Genomic DNA, 15,739 nt, shown 5'->3' on the forward strand with positions numbered 1-15,739 from the left:
GCTGCAAAAGTAGAGGATTAAAAAACAAAGGTATGGGACGCCTGGGTGGCTCAGTGGGTTAAAGCCTCTGCTTTCGGCTCAGGTCATGATTCAGGGTCCTGGGATGGAGGAGCCCCACATCGGGCTCTCTGCTCAGGAGGGAGCCTGCTTCCTGCTCTCTTTCTCTCTCTCTGCCTGTCTCTCTGCCTACTTGTGATCTCTGTCAAGTAAATAAATAAATAAATAATCTTAAAAAACTACCAAAGATATGTGATTATCATTATTGGAATTATATGTTAACTAAAAATAGGGAGGACACTTCAGGATATATCAACGTGTATGAAAAACTTAGGAGGACAAAGGTACTTCAGATCCCATATACCTAGCTCCAGCCTCCCACATTAGCATGCACCCTTTCTGTATGGTTTGCAACCTCTGTTTAAACATCTACAACAGGAATGGGCCATATTTTAAAAAAGCCTCTTTTTTTGTTAGATTATAAATCACCCCCCAATGAAGTGCTTTGTATGCAGTAAGCATTCAATATTTGCTGAAATTAAATGGAATTTAAAATACCTCTAGACACTATGTATGGTTCCCTACATTTGTATCACTGGTCCTAGATCTGCTCTCTGGGGTGACACAAAACGAACCCACTCCCTCCTCCACATGTGAAGACTGTCCTGTAAATAAGGATGTCAACAACATGATCACACAGGCTGCCACTAATCCCTCCGCCATGGCAGCCATTAGCAGTCAGAACATTCTTTTTCTTTGAGCCTGGACAGCTTCAGAATTCTTAAGCCAGCATTCCAGGTAGCTAGAATCATGTGATGGGAGTTGCTAAGAGAGACCAACCCCCCCCCCCAAACCAAACCAAACCAAAACAAAAAAACCCACCAAAACAAAACCCCCAAACCCCAACCCATTTGCCAGTCCAGCCTAAGTTTTTCTGTCCCCAGCCACCCCTACCAAATTCCCTCAACCATTCCTCACATGTCCTCACATGCCTCACATGATTTCAAATGCCCTGTGCCTCTGTGTCACCAAGATCTCAGCAGATGAAAGCAATTTCAGTTCCTTGAAGATAGTATCCTATATATAGTCTATCTAAAAAGTGGAGGAGAATTATTAGCTTCCCCATTTGAGGGTTATGCTTCTACTAGTGCAGACCAAAATTTTCAGTAGCTATGTGCACTGCCTGTAGTAACACCACCGGCTCACAGTGAACCTGTGATTATTTAAAACACCTAGGATTCCTTTGTGTAGTCTGGTAAGTCATCCCCCCAAACCTTTTCCCAACTCCCTATTCTATCCTGTATTTATACAATTGATTTTAACCGAATCATACTATTTTACATCTAAGTAAGTGTAAATGATCCAGATTCTATGATTCAACAGACTGTCTCCTGGCTTTACGTTTCAATACGATAAACATATCATCTGCGCCTTTAGATAGACTATCAGCCAACATGTTAATGCTAGATGTACTTTCCCAGTGTTGCAGAACAGACAGCACCTTTGACAGTTTGGTCTAGGAACGAGGCCTGGTACTCTGCCCAGCATCCCTTCCAGCGGCGTGAAGTGAACTGCTGGACCTTCAGATTCTGTATGATGTAAAAGAAATTTATCTGTTTTAAGAACACTTCCCATAACTCAAGAAATAAACAAACACGTGAGAAGATAGAGAAACTTGTTTCGATTTGGGCGTAGTTTCAGTTTTCAGAAACACAGGAAGGCAGAGGGAACATCAGAAAATGCAGCAAATGCTGATGCTAGCAGCTGGCAAACCAAGGCTGACTAGACTCCATCTCGTGTGGCAAAAATTACACTCGATGAGTTTCCTCCTTCCTTCTTCTCTCTTTTTCTAGCGTTCCCCCTTCCCCGAACGTTTTCCGCACCTATGCATGACACAAAATACAGACAATATAATGACTTTCTTTGGTTATCTGCTTACCGGAAGAAACAGGCACTAACTTAACATCTACTTTTAAGACACATATACACACTCTTCCACTCCCTGAAGCACAGCGGCTGACATCCAAAACTTTGAAAACGATGAAATGAAAATCCACCAGGAAGTGTAGAGCTGCTACTGCATAAATCAACACTAACATTTCCTACGTTCCAAACATGATTAATTTTATAAAAGAATAAAACTGCATAAGAAATTTCAGAACCAAGCCAACTACAGGACATCAACCACCAGTACCAGAAGCAAAGGAGCACCACACTCAAGTTCTTCCAGCTTCTGCTTCTCTGCCAGCAAAACACTTTTCTGCAATTATGAAGTTTCTTCATTGTCTACATTGCTAGACAATAGACTCTGAGGCAACTATTAATCAATCTATTTGTTCATTCAACAGTATTTGTCCAAGTGTCTCTTTTGCTCCCAGCACTGTTTTGGATGCTACTGTGGGAGCATGCAAAAATGAATTAAACACAGATGTTTGTCATCAAAGAATTTTAAGCTAATTTGTAATTATTGGTGCTTTGGCTCCCCTACTATCTTTTGGTGCTGGCTCATTTGTCTATCTTTATCTATGCTAAGGCTGAGGCAGCCCTTATAATTTCCTTCTCCTTGTCTATTTTTCCCCTCTTACTTTTTTGGTGTTTAAAGCCATGCTACATATATGACCCTTTATTTTATTCTTAATCCTCCTCAAATCATTAAAGTTAAAATTGGATCTCAGATCAAAGACTTCTTAAGGGCTCTCTACTCAATTTATTTGGTGTTATTGTATCTCAGAAAGAGCAGTGAACTGCCTGTAGCAAGTGAATAAAATCAGAACCTTTGTACTCAATGCTTCAATATACATAAATAAAAATAATAAATATTAAAAAAAAAAAGGCCAGCTTTTATTCCTGACAGGCTAATTTACATTTGGCTACTATACTAACATGCAAAAATGACTTCGTGTATGTATTGAGCTGTGGATCTGCCAGTTTTAAAATCTCATCTACAATCCCAAATGCATAGTAAACCTCCACGGCCCACCAACCCCCACACTCACCAAATCGGAACAGGGTAGCAAGCAAATCCTAGTGACTAGCCTTTAATGTAACTATAGCCTGAAGAGAAAGGGTTCATATGGCAAATGAGCCATTTGGCTTGGTAAAGCTGGTGATTTTGTTCTCTAGGTGGCACTATTACTTCAACTTTTGATGACTTCCTTAAATTTCTTGAAAATGCCGCTTTATTTTCTTTTTTTGAATTTCCCATTGTATAAATCTTAATTTTACACACGCTAGTTGTAATTAAATGACGGGCTGTCTTCTAGCTTGATTTTAATAAGCCAGTTTGAAGTTAAGTGATTTCTTATCATAAAATTTTACATTTCCTAGTTATAGTGTCTTAGGATTAAGGCATCTTCCTTTGCCCGCCCACCTCCCTCTAAATATGCAGAGGCATGTCAAAAACACAGAAGGTGGTCATAAAGCTTCAGTCAGACCAAAGGAATCAAGATGAAAGCACATTTAAGAGCTACTAGGTTCTGTGAGCTTTCAAAATCAGGACATTACTACCATGACAACCAATGAAAAGTTCTTTCAAGTGATCCTTTGGGGAAAACTGCATAATGTTCTTTACTCTCTGGGATCTTTGGAAATAAACTTGTGCTATATTATGGTTGTCACTGAAGCTTGTAAATTTACTCTGCTTCCAACTCGTCACTCTCCTGGTCCCGCACCCGCCCCTTCCAATTCATTTAAAGGAACCCATCCTCAAGCTCCAGACCATGTGCAAATGAGACATCAGGACAATGAACCACTTCTTAGCCTCCAGCATATTTGGTCAAATTTCCCCAAGAGCCTACCAGTCCCAGAGTCTGAACCTGAATTTGAGTATCTGCATTTAAATGAAAGCTTCCCTACTTATCTGATCACATTCTCGTGTCTTTCTACTGAAACAAGAATGTTTCAGTAGAATGTTTCTTTCTACCTTTCTGTTCCACTTAGGGAACCCACACATTTACCATCCTTTACCGCGCCCCCCCCCCCCAGCTTTCAAAATCAATATATTAGCGAGCTTCATTGTTTCATGTCTGCCATGAATGATCCCATATATTTAATAACTGGGTCAATCACTTATTCTAAGGGTTTAGTGTTAAGTGTTCTGGAAAGCCAGAGATGCGTTTAAGTGTAAAATTATTTAGGACTCAACAATTCTATGCTTCAGTGGAAGTTTAAGGGGACTTTGAGGACACATATGCCTGAGCTTAAAAACACCAAAGCCTTCTTCTGTTTCCTAGGGTTAAACCCCATATACAAATGACATACGGATTTCATTTGCCAACATCATTTATTGCTTAACATTACTCCATACTAAACAGAGTAAATGGATGCAGAGAGGAACCAATAAGTTTGGTTATTCACTTTTGAAGCCATCTGGGTATGTTATTCATCCTAGTAAAGACAATGTATCACAACGCAACTTAATGTGATTCTTGTTCAAATGATTTCTTCCTCCACCAAACAGCCAGCATTAACCTAGAATTCCCCTGAATTCTCTCCTTCATTCCTCTTTAAAATGCAATTCACAGCTTGAGATTACGAGCCTGCCAGTGGCTGAATGGCGGCTGAGAGTCCTTCAATTAAGCAGCAATTTTGCAATTAGTGGAAACTGAGTGCTCCATAACAATCGTTTGAAAACAAGTTGAGAAAAGTTAGCAATTACCCTATTAAAGGGACATATTCACTCGCATTTGGCTGAGCTGGCCCCCTCACACAGATTGCAATTATCCATACAGGGAGATGGCAGATGAAAATTGTTTCAACCATTAAAATAAATTCACTATTATCGACATCAAAATGGGAGTGCCCTTCATTTTAAAAGATCTTCAGAGTTTAGCTCTCTTACAATTTCCATGCTCTCTGTTTTCATTCACGAAACTGAGAATTATTCTCTCCACTCTGGGACTCGCTTCCCAGATCTCAAAATGTTAATGAACTGCGTGCATGTGACCTTTCTATTGTGTACATCTTCAATATTCTTGAAGCTTAGTAGAAGAGTTAAGTCCATGATTGAGACCCAAAGCTGCTGGCTGTTAAATTCCACAAGTTCACTATCTGGATGTAGAATACAGAGCTATGTGCTCTGTTTGAAGGGGGGTGGTGGTGGTGGTGGTGGTTTAAGGGATATTTACAGAGAGTTTAAACACAAATGTAAAAACATGTAACAGAGCTTTTTGCTATTATCAGGTGGGCGTGCCCAGTATGCAGTGTGTTCTGAGCTACAAACTAGAGCTATTTATGTTTCAAAGAAATGAGATTATCACTCATCTGCATTTTGACTACAGAAAGGTGAGATTCCAGGAAGAAAGGAATAGTTTACATTCTAATGGTGTCCCTATTAAACAGGAAACCAAAGGACTTTACTCCAGGATTTTATAAATTTGCATTTACAAGATCCCCCTCCCCCGCCTTGTAAATCACAATGAACCAGCAATATTCCAGCACCTCCCCCCCCCACTTTGGCCATTATGAGCATCAGACAATTAATTCACTTAGTATAAATGAACCATTTGCTTCATTTTCTCAGTTCCTCTGTTCGAAAGTAAAAGTTACACTTAATTAGAAGACATCCTAAAACAGATTTCCTTAATGCTTTATTCTGAATGTTGACCTACTTTATACCTTAAATGACCTTGAATGTGATAAACATGATTTCCAGTTACTAATTCAGTTCTGAATGGGCTATGAATGGCTCCAAATGTATGTGAAAAATTACGTTGTTATTTCGCTTTTTAAAAAATGTGATGTCTAAGTGTGTATGCAGTGTTCTAATGCTTCAAAAACATGTACATAAGTCTTGTTTATCTGGAAATCATTTCTTTCTGCTTACATCATTTATAAATAGAATACGTTCCGTAATAACTTAAAATAGCCCTACCTACATAACAATTCTCCTATCAAAATACTTATTACCAGTCTGTATTTACCAACATTTATCACATATTGCAAAATAATGTAGAAAAAAAAAAAAAGACAACGATTTTATGGCCCTGGAATTCCAGCAATGGTGACCAACGTGTTTTAAATTCCAGTAAAAGTTATGGTTACATTTCAACAAGTGTCTCTTTCCTTTCTCTTACCTCTGCTGCTAGTCCAGGGGTAAACTCATAAAAGAAAAATCTTAAACAAGATGTTTGCAGAATAAGGGAAGAGGAGTTAGTGAGTGTTTTAAAGGGGTGCTGGTCCCAGGGCCAAGACTTGGCAATCTCTCCGTGCAATGTGGGATGTGATCAACACGGCGCACTACGTGCCATCATAATCTCAGAAACTCCAACTTAAAAATGATAATGTTTTGCAGGAGGTAAACACTGAGGATTCCCATGTTCAGACAAAATAAACCTGTAAATATACCTCAATAAATAAAATTTTTAAAAAAAGTATATAATTTTAAGACCAATGTCTTTTGACCTTATAATAAACACATATACAAATAAATTTTTGTATAAAAATAGAGAAGGGGTATTTTCCAAGAAGTAGAGCCAGTCTTAAGCTCTTATTTAACAGCAAAACACATTTCATGTGCAGTTTAAAAACAAAAACGTCCTCAATTAGGCACTGGTTTGCTTTAAGAAATCACTATACTAGAATTAATAAACACTCAGAAATATGATTTCCTTTGCTTCTGGCCAAGAACATTACTGCATTCCTGTCAAAAAATGTTCACTGGCTACTACTGACATTGAGGAGTAAGTGTAAGATACCTGAAGAATCCAAAAATAAGATCCAGGTAGCCCTAACACACCACCAATCGTAGTCCATCATAACTCCCCCCGGGCGAGGACAACTTTTTCCACTGGAGCCAAAGAGGAGCCACGGGTCAACTACATCCGAGTCGAGTGTCAGAAGCATCATTCAACAAGTCCCTCCTACCAGCTCCCGAAGGGATCCCGAAGTCATCCTTTAACCACTTCCCCACCCCCAGCCTCCCGGGCCCCAGCAGCTGCTCTGGGTAGCTTCGCCGGCAGAGGGCACCCTCTACCTTCCCTAGCACCAAGCTCCCTGCCCCCTCCTTCTCGCCCCCCAACCCCTGCCTCCCTCCACTCCGCTCCACCCCCAACACACAAACGCAGTATCCTTCCACCGCGACTTCAGCTCATTCTAGCAACCCCAAGACTTTTCTCCCCTGGGGATGCCCCCTGACTGCAATTTCCAGTCTCGACCCGTCGGGCGTAAAGCCCCCAACGCTCAGCTTTTTCTTTCCCGGCACGGCTCACCCATTCCTTCTTCCCGGCTTTGCATCCCCAGAGACCCACCCGAGTCAAGACAGCCCATCCTGCTCCCGAAAGTCAAAACTTGTAATTCCCTGGTAGGTGTTCCAAGGGAGAGGCGCGGGATGGGAGAAGTGTGGGCGCAGCCAGCCCCGGGGTCCTGCAGCCCCTTTCAGGTCCGAGCTGCAGAAGTGTCTCAAGTTTTCCGAGATACACTGCACTGGACCTGTGTTAAGTCCGCTTTGGTCTCAACTCCTGAGGCGCAGGTGACAGCGTGCAGCCGGGCTGGAGCCCCGGGGGGCGGTGGTGTGGCCTGAGGGAGCCAGGAACCCCCTAAAATCTGCGCGGGGACCGCCCAGCCCACAGAAAAGATTCATACCCCAGCTCCGACACAGTCACCGCAGTCAGGGCCCCCGACAGCTGGCGCCCTAAATCTCTCTCACGACCCCGGCTGTGCTAGGGGAGGGTTTCGGGGAATCCCCGGGGCGCCGTCTCCGCTCCCGCTGCGCAGCTCCGCGTCTCCTCTAGGCTTTTTCTCCCCCAACTTCAGGGCTGCCTGGAGTCCCTCTCCCTCGGGGGGTCCTGGCTGCCTTCTGGGCCGCGGGATGCCGAGGAGAAAGCTCCGCCAGAGCAACATCAAGTCCCCTTTCTCCTGGAGGAGAGGAAGGGAGTTCCAACCTCTTCCTACAACTTCGGGGTCTCCCAGCCAACTTTCCCCTGTGGACGGGCGGCTCCCGCGCCAAGCCCCACGCCCGCTCCTTGCCTACCTCGGAGTCCACACAAAGCTCACGGGTCCCCGGCGGAGGAGTCACATCGTTATCTCGCTTCTGGCCCCTGCGCCCAGCCCCGATCCCCGTCGCGGAGCCGCTGGCCGCCGGCCCCACAGCAGCGGTGGCAACTGCAGTTCAAGTATCTCATCAAAGCTTCCCGAAGAAGAGGCGGGGGGCGCGCCGGGCCGGCTCCTCGGCCCCGCCCGGGAGCCAGCGGCGCGACGGGGGGCGCGGGACAGCGAGCGGGCGGGTGCGCCCGGGCGCGGCGGCGGCGGCGAGGACCGGGAGCTCCAGCCTGCGCCTCGAGCTCGGGTCAGACATTATTTAGCTCTTCGGTTGAGCTTCGATTGGTCAAACCGCGCCGCCCCCCGCCCCCCTCCCCCGGCTCGCCCGCGCCACCGATACCCGTGCGGGGCGGCCGCTTAAAGGGAACGCCGCGCCTTTTCCTCGCTCCCGCTCAGCCCCTGGGACTCCCGGGGCTCCCCGGGTCCGCGCATCGCACTCCGCCCGTCCCTGGGACCCCGCGACGTGGCCCCGCAAGCCCCGCGCCAGCCGGGGGTGGCTGGGCAGGACGTAAGCGCCGCACCCGCCGCCTCGAAGGGCAACCTACCCCCCGCCCGGGGGAACCCCGCATCCGCGCCCTTCGCGGAAACCCCGGCTGCGCGCGCTGGGGCGGACAGGAGCTGGTGCGAATCCCGCGCCCCCGGGGTCTTGCTCCCCTCCCTGGCAACTCCCTCCTTCCCATTCCAGCACCCAAGTTCTGCGGGAGAGGGCGTGCGTTAACCGGGCCACGAGACACACCTTCCCGCACCTTCCCGCACGACGGAGCTGCAAACGCGAGCACACAATGAAATCTCACGGAGCATGGGGGCTCTTGGTTTACTCCGCTGCCTTAAACACGCCGGCTTAAACAGAGTTCGTGCACTGACCTCTCCAGAGTTTGCCTAATAGGAATTCAATCAAGATAATAACGGCATTTTTTATTAATGAATGCCCCCAGATAACATTACACCAAGTTACTTGCTCCAGCTAGGAAGCCGAGGCAATGACAGACCTCACCAAAGCCAAACGCTTTCTAGCTGACCAAAGAGAGAAAAACGGAAAGAGAAAGAAAGAAAAGGAACCCACCTTTTCAGTCACTACTTGTCAAAGTAAACATCAAGGCAGCTGCTCTGGGGAAGACTTCAGCCCCAAAACTCCCAGACTCTTATTATTTTTTTTTTTCCTTCTTCTTCTTTTTCTCACGTTCCCTTTCGTTAAAAAGAAGTCGGGGGTGCGAGTCTTTGGTGCCCGGTATGTACTCCTTCTGTTCCGCAGCAAAGAAGTTAAATTATTGATAGTGGAATTTGCATGGCGGAGGTAATACTCGCACCCCCTGAGCGAGGAGCTCCATTTGATCTCGGCAGGGGCAGGGAGATTTCATGCTAGCTCGCCAGGGGGAGCGGCAGCGCGAGCAGCCCTCTCCGCGGTGAATGGGAAAGTGGGTGGGAGTCCACGAGAGGGCTCCACGGTGCCTTGACGTGCGGTGTCATATGATACCTCCGCTGCCTCGAAATAGACACTCTAGTGCACGAATTACCAGAATCAAAATTCAGCGCATTTAAAATGATACATCTTTTATTAGAAGAGTTCCGTTCCAGGGCATTGCATGGTTTTGCAGATGTTTTCCCTTCTCTCCCTTCAAACTTACACACATAAACCAATCCTTTTAATAATGAACCTGGGCAGCAAAGATAAAGAGACTTCTGTTCTTACCTGTGTGTGTGTGTGTGTGTGTGTGTGTGTTTGTGGTGTGAGGGAAGAGGGGGGAGGGGGAGAAGCAGTTGGCTCAGTTAATCCTCCCCTTGCGCCCCTCCCCCACCCAGCGAAGAGCAGTCTGTAGAGTGCAGGTAGCCAAGACCCTCGGAGAGAACTTAAACAGCTAGGGTCGAGAGGACTATTTTCAATTTGCCATTGGACGGACACTGTCAACCGTCTACCTAGGTTCCTGTGTTGAAGCTGAATATTCCTCCCATTAGTTCAACCGGTTCGTACGCTACCGGGGAAAACCCTTAAAATACAGAATAAGTAACAAGAGGGCAGTACTTAATTTGTAGTCCTTGGACCTCCCGCAAGCATACAAATCATCTGTGTGCCTGCAAAACCCCAGATTTCTCCTCCTGAATTTGTGATTTAGTAGGGGTGGGGCCGTGTCTAGGAATTAACGTTTTAACAAGCACCTCAGGCAATTCGGATGCAGAAAATGAGGTCACACTCTGAGAAACGCTTTCTTAAGGGTGTCAGAGGAATCCCCCCATCCAATCCCCCAAATTTGGTAGGCAGTTTTATGTGTATATGCATTTTTTCTCTTATCTCAGAGGGGTTTGACCCAATAATTGCTAAGACTCATTGCTGTAAGAATTTTCCTAAACATTCCAACATTAATTTGGGGAAAGGGAAAGATTTATAAACAGTTTCCTTTCTTGGACCCTCTTGTGGTTATCAAGAATGTGCTGGTGAACTGAGTATATAATATTATATCTAAGGGTTTACAGTCAACAAAATGTATTCACTTATATTAGCTGTTTTAAAGCTTCTTAAGACTAGTGACAGAAACAATTACTTTATAAATGAAGACGTTGAGGCTCAATGCCATGAAATATTCTGCCCAAATTCGCGCAGCTAAATGCCAGGGACAAGATTTCAATGAACTCAGGAACTCCAGCTAGAAATATCCCTCTTCTCCCCACCTCAAAATAAACAAAGCTATCTGTTCTTTGGAAGTGTTATCAGAAGGATTTTGCAAATTGGTGCACTGAGTAGTCAAATCGTTCAAAAACATGCATATTCTTAGAGTGTCAGACATGTAGCTTTGCACCTCTATCAAAGTGACAGGACACATGACCAATACAAACTACCCAACAGCACAGATGATGAGGTTTATTGTGGGATATTTAATGCATGTGAAATCTGCAGGCTAGCCAGAAGCAATAAAGGACAGTGGGCATTGAAGCTGGGCTTGGCCACCTGAGAGAACCTCTGCATTGATTCCCAGGGGTGTAGGCTGAAAGCAGACACAATTTCTTTTAATACTGCAAAACAATTAGACTAGATTTACAAATTACACACACACACACACACACACACATCTTGTACTATATAAAGTACTAGAGGAGCCTTACCTAAACTTTTGAAATAACTTTATGCTAACTTCAAACCCATGCTTTCCAACTTTAAATTTGCTTGAAAATTAGTTATTTCCCAAGATTTTAAGCTCAATTATAATTCACTTTTTTCAGGAAAAATACCTACCAACTTAAAGTCAAGATCTTCGCATTCTCAGTGCTGCTCAGTTAGAAGTTACGACAAATCTTCTACCTGCTAAATCCACATTGCCACATCAGCATTTTTGCAGAAGGAAAAAGTGTTCTCATTTCCGAGACTCTGATTGTGTCTATGGCCAATCTTATTCTTACTCCCTTGATGTTGTACAAATAAATGTTTGTATCTCTACTTTCCAGTGTGTGGTGCAGTTTTACTGAGGAAAAGACAGAGTCAGAAATGGCAGGAATATTTAGAAATAAAAGAAGACAAAATGCCAATTCAGATAAACGCTTTGATGAATCAGACCTCTTGACATTTCTGAGCATTTTGAAACTTTCTGATTTGTGATTACAGTGTTACCAAAACAATAAAAGACCTGACTTAAATTACTTTATTTGCCTTAAAAGTACATCTTACATTCAAAAGCAATGAAGCTATGATAAACTGAAGTTGTACTGGTGTGTTGCACAGAATTCTGAATAATTTTTTTTATTTGTTTAGTTCAGGTAGCGTATGGAGATAGTGCTAAAAGCCAAAGGTCAAACTTTTTACAAAATTATTTTCCTATTATGATCAAGAGTGATGCTGAGAATACAGAGCAAACATTTCTGATTCTCCTTAAAGATTAGTCTCTTGCATGTTTGATATGTTAAGAACAAAGTTCCAAAATTCATGATCTGAACATTTTTTCAATCACCCAAAGTTGGAAAAACTTGACTGCTTGAAAAGAAAATGCTCCCTATTTCACTTTTGGGGGGCTTAAAAATTAATTTTAAATTAGTTAAAATATTTATTTATTTTTGGTTATGGGTTAATTCTATTCTAACCCAATGTTCTGGAAGGACAAAGGTCAGGAAGAAATGTGAATTCCCATCTATTCTTTCAGGAAACATAAGCTAATCCTCATTACCCAAGTGGGAACAGAGGCAGTAGACTCAGATTTGACACTGACATATTTTTTTCTATTAATAATTTTAATTGGCTGAAGTCAATTCTATTATCGTTATAGGCATTTTATGTTTAATTATGTTTACTTAAGTTTCCTAGTTACTTCTGCCTTCAATCCTCCTTGCAAAAAAAAAAGAAAATAGTCATCTAGAATCAAATGGATTGACCTCAAAAACTGTTGAAAATCTTAGTAATTAGCATAGTGAAAATAATAAATAAATAGACAACTCTCCTGGTTAGCATAGTGCAAAGGTATTTTCATAGTCATGCTGCATGATTTCAAAGGCCCAATCCAGCCTGAACTATATTACTTCTAATCCTACAAATTATTGAATAAGGTCTCTCCTGAGAAAAACCTTAAAAGAGAAATAATATTCCTGTTTATTAAATGGTACTTTAATGTAGGGTGTATTTCTTCTCTGTCAGCTTTTCTTGAACCATAAGAATAGCTTCTAAGGGCTACGTGGGTGGCTCAGTGGGTTAAGCCTCTGCCTTCGGCTCAGGTCATGGTCCCAGGGTTCTGGGATTGAGCCCCGCATCGGGCTTTCTGCTCGGCAGGGAGCTCTCTTCCCCCCTCTCTCTCTGCCTGCTTGTGATCTCTCTCTCTGTCAAGTAAATAAATAAAATCTTTTTAAAAAAAAAAAATAGCTTTTAAGCCATAATCAATTGTGTCCAAATTGGCCAACACCTGTTACAGGAGAATTATGTAAGCAGGCATGACCATTAGTGGCAAACAAACAAACAAACAAACAAAAGAAAGGAGCTACAATATGAAAATGTTAGAAGGGCCAAGATTAGGAGAATAGAGCAAGAAGGTCAAAAACCAATCCCACCTGGGAATAATATTTTGTTGGATCAAGAGAAACAGCACCGAAACCACTATAAAACAACTGAGACTAACCCCCAAACATATGAGAGTCATCAACTTGGAACCCTCAGAGTTACCAGATTTTCCCTGAGAACATTCAAAAATTAATAGTGAAGAATAAATTGGTTTACTCAATGTAATGTTTCTGTAAGCATGGTCAAAGGGCTGTGATTGTAGACTGAGACCAAAAGTTAGAACCGACAGTGAGAGCTGCCTGTGGTATGTTTTTGGTTTTATTAGGAGAAAGTCATGAGAAGAATTAGCAAGTTTAAACCAGGGGGTTTCAGGACATTGAAACAAATTTTAAGAACAGATTACCTTATTTTTGTGACTTAACTATTTAGACTGTTTGATGATGGCAGTAAGAGATTTTCTAATATTAAATTTCATATTCTTCATGGAGAAGTTAGAAACGTGCAAAAAGAGAATTAAGAAAAAGCCATTGAACTTCATAAAGCCGTATAAAAAACAAAATCACACTAGGAATTTGGCCCTTTTTATATGATTCTGAATCTATACAGTGTCTATCTTGAATGGTCTCTGATGAAGGACCTGAGCAGGTCGTGCAGCTGGCTCTCTTGTCTAAGTCCACCATGGTAGGAATAAAATCCTCAAAGCTACACGTGTGGCAACTAGGGTTGAGCCTTACATTTGTCTAGCATACAGCATCACTGGAAACATCTCAACTCTCCCTTTTCTCAACTTCAGTTAGTCTTCAGTTTACTACCTTCATGTCATGGTTATATTCGATCAATTGATGAAAACTTGCTGAATACCTACTGCCAAACATTGGTCTACATTTTGTTTTAAGATTCTATTTTTTAAGTAATCTCTACATCTAACGTAGGACTTGAACTTGCAACCCTGAATTTAAGAGTCCCATGCTCCAGGAACAGAGTCAACCAGGCGCCCTCACTCTTTGGGCTATGTTAAAGGCAGATGAATAAAACATATTTCAGCTCTTTAGATACTCAAATTTTAGAACATAAGAATTGTCTTTTAACACTATGGGTCATTTGTGAATTAAAGGTTGGAAATTATATTTGGTTTTGTTTTCCCTTGTCATGGGTTTGGTGTATGAGAAGATGACCTTCACCATGCTGGCAGTGGTCAGAGATAGTAGTAATGAATAAGAAACTTGTTCCCAAAGCTGGAAGGGCACCTAGAATCTGGTTAGGTCCCATCATGATTGAACAGTGCCTTAGCTGCCCTTAGTTAGCAGCGTTTTACAGAAGGTAGACAAAGGATAAGGGATCATGATGTAAGCAGTGGTAGGAAGGAAATGAGGCACTGTTCAGGCAAATAATTTTTCTAGGTGGTTAGGTAAAAAGAGATCCAGAAGGGATCTTAAGAGATTATCTCATCCTTCTCTCCACTCATAGGCTTATCATTTCAGACCAGTAAAGCAGATTCCACATTCTTCTTCTGAAGACCTTTCTAAGGACCCAGCAATTCTAGTGCTTGGAAGTTCCCACTTACAACACATTTTTGTTCTTGTTGCAATTTATATCTTATTTCATTTCATCCAACCTTAGTGAAGATGAAGAACAGCTGCTTACTAACCTCCTTGTGTTATTAAGTCACTACTCGGACTTTTCTCATAACAAGAAATCAGATCTCACAACCTTTCTTCATAAACTCCAACTTCCAATCCATTAATCATTTCCCTTGGTCTACCTGGACCTCCTCCAAGATCTCCATATTCTTCTGAAAATGTGGAGCCCCATACTAGACATGTGTGTGAAATTATCCAGGGCTCAGGAAACACAGGAGTCACGAATTATCTGAACACAGCTGTTGGGAAAAACTAAAGGGGAGATTCAATCAGATTGACAAATCCTTCCCTTGCAGCTTAGAGACAGAAGTGGTTTGTTCCATGAAAAGATGAGCCTTCATGTCAAAGCTGGATCTTCTATCCTTAGTTTTTAGATGAAGCATTTTGCAAAAGAAACAGATCTTAAACAGGATATTTAGCTTTTATTTCTTTTCTTCTCAATAAAATTGTTTAAGAGCAAGTGATTTTTCTGTAGTCCACATAATATCCTAAGTTGGGAACCTTTATCTGTTAAAAGTGGGATAGTGCTTATATATTCTCAAGTGTTTGTTTTGATGTAACTTCTCTCAGAAGGTAAGGACTACAAAACACTACACTACTTTTTAAGCTACTACTTTCTCCTAATTTGAGAGAGTTCTCCTATCTTTTCATTTTTGTCTGCATATAAAGCCTACTTAGAATAGAGTAAAACTAAACTGAAGTCCATACAAAAGAATCAGGTTAACCTAAATGATATCTAGAAGCAAGTTTAACTGATTATTTCACTTGTCATTTATATCTCTGTTATGACCTCACAACCCCGTGTGACCAAATATTTTGGGCCTTTTCATTCTTTATAGCCCAGATGAAGAACATAGGATCAGCAGAAATACCATTTCCACTACTCATGGTTGTCTCTTTAGGGTATGTTTAGGGTATTCAATGGTGACTACAAACTCAATCTAGTAGTCCCAAGAAGAAATTAGGCAGTCATGGAATGAAATCAACACTTTAAAAAGAAACTGAATAGGAGATGAGCACATTTATTTCCCCTTCATAATATAATTTTGAGAAGTTGTCAAGGGACTCTGTGACCAAAAGAAGACTACTGGGCTAG

The 15,739-nt window shown here is 42.4% G+C and overlaps 1 protein-coding gene across 4 annotated transcripts in view; it reads right to left on the reverse strand.

Moving 5' to 3' along the window:
* The window catches only part of BDNF (brain derived neurotrophic factor), a 55,734-nt gene that overhangs the window by 26,638 nt on the left and 13,357 nt on the right, over positions 1-15,739 (reverse strand). Inside the window, exon 2 of one of the 4 annotated variants that reach the window (XM_044258993.1) lies at positions 9,098-9,275. The exons of 2 other annotated variants lie outside the window; for them this stretch is intronic. The gene's annotated coding sequence lies outside the window, so the exon portion shown is untranslated. Of the gene's footprint in view, positions 1-7,966; positions 8,103-9,097; positions 9,276-15,739 lie in introns of those variants that run through there. One more of the 4 variants, XM_044258995.1, reaches the window with a different exon arrangement.

The sequence above is a fragment of the Neovison vison genome, chromosome 7 (assembly GCF_020171115.1).
Source record: "Neovison vison isolate M4711 chromosome 7, ASM_NN_V1, whole genome shotgun sequence".
NCBI classification, from domain to species: Eukaryota; Metazoa; Chordata; class Mammalia; order Carnivora; family Mustelidae; genus Neogale; species Neogale vison.